Below are 1,235 nucleotides of genomic sequence, written 5' to 3' on the forward strand. Positions count from 1 at the left end.
GAGCCCAGATAAACGGATTTAAACAGAAAGACAACGAGTCTCTTTTCGAAGCATGGGAAAGATACAAAGACATGATGAGACTTTGCCCACACCATGGTTTGGAAGACTGGTTAGTAATTCACACATTTTATAATGGTCTCTTATACAATACAAGGTTAACAATAGACGCCGCTGCAGGTGGTGCACTAATGAACAAACCTTATGCTGATGCTTACCAGCTTATCGAGAGCATGGCCCAAAACCACTATCAGTGGGGAACCGAACGAACAACAGTGGAAAAACCTCAACCGAAAACTGGCATGTACGAGATAAGTAACCTTGATCACGTCAATGCAAAAGTGGATGCTTTGGTCCAGAAGATTGAAAGTTTAAACGTATCGCCTCCAGCAGCCGTGGTTGCTATAACTCAGAATTGCGAGGTCTGTGGAATCCAAGGCCACACTCCTGCGGAATGTCAACTCTTGACTGGAATCCAAACAGAGCAAGTAAACTATGCTCAAGGAAGCCCCTATTCGAATACCTATAATCCAAATTGGAAGAACCATCCAAACTTCTCATATAAGAGTAATAATGCTTTATACGCGCCTGGACAGTCTCCAAATCAAGCCCCATCTATACCTCCAGGATATCAGAAACCGAATCCTAACAATAATACCCCTAGAAAATCCAACTTGGAAATCATGATGGAAAACTTTATAGCTTCCCAACAACAAACCAATAAAGATTTCTTAAACCAGAACATACACACTGGCGAACAACTTAAACAACTCGCAAGCAAAGTAGATGCCTTGGCTACCCATAACAAAATGCTGGAAACGCAAATATCTCAAGTAGCTCAACAACAAGCACCTACCGCTGCACCAACTGGTACATTCCCTGGACAGCCCCAACCCAATCCGAGAAGCCAAGCTCATGCAATTATATTGAGAAGTGGAACGGAAGTGGAAGGACCGTCTGACCCAAGGATAGAAAACCAAAACCCTGAGAAATCCACTGAGGAAAGTGAACCTAAGGAAAAGGAAGAGAGTAATAAGGAAACCCTAGAAAAGAAGGAACCTTATGTACCTCCACCACCTTACAAACCACCTATACCTTACCCTCAAAGGCTTGTTAAAACCAAAGATGTAGGCCAATTTAGAAAATTTGTTGATCTCCTTAAACAATTAAACGTTACAATTCCGTTTACCGAAGCTATTACGCAGATGCCCTCATATGCTAAATTCTTAAAAGAAATT

General features: G+C 41.9%; 1 pseudogene; it reads right to left on the bottom strand.

Moving 5' to 3' along the window:
* Positions 1-100, bottom strand: LOC127089196 (uncharacterized; annotated as a pseudogene).
* Between the last annotated feature and the right edge of the window lie 1,135 nt (positions 101-1,235).

The sequence above is a fragment of the Lathyrus oleraceus genome, chromosome 5 (genome assembly GCF_024323335.1).
Source record: "Lathyrus oleraceus cultivar Zhongwan6 chromosome 5, CAAS_Psat_ZW6_1.0, whole genome shotgun sequence".
NCBI lineage: Eukaryota > Viridiplantae > Streptophyta > Magnoliopsida > Fabales > Fabaceae > Lathyrus > Lathyrus oleraceus.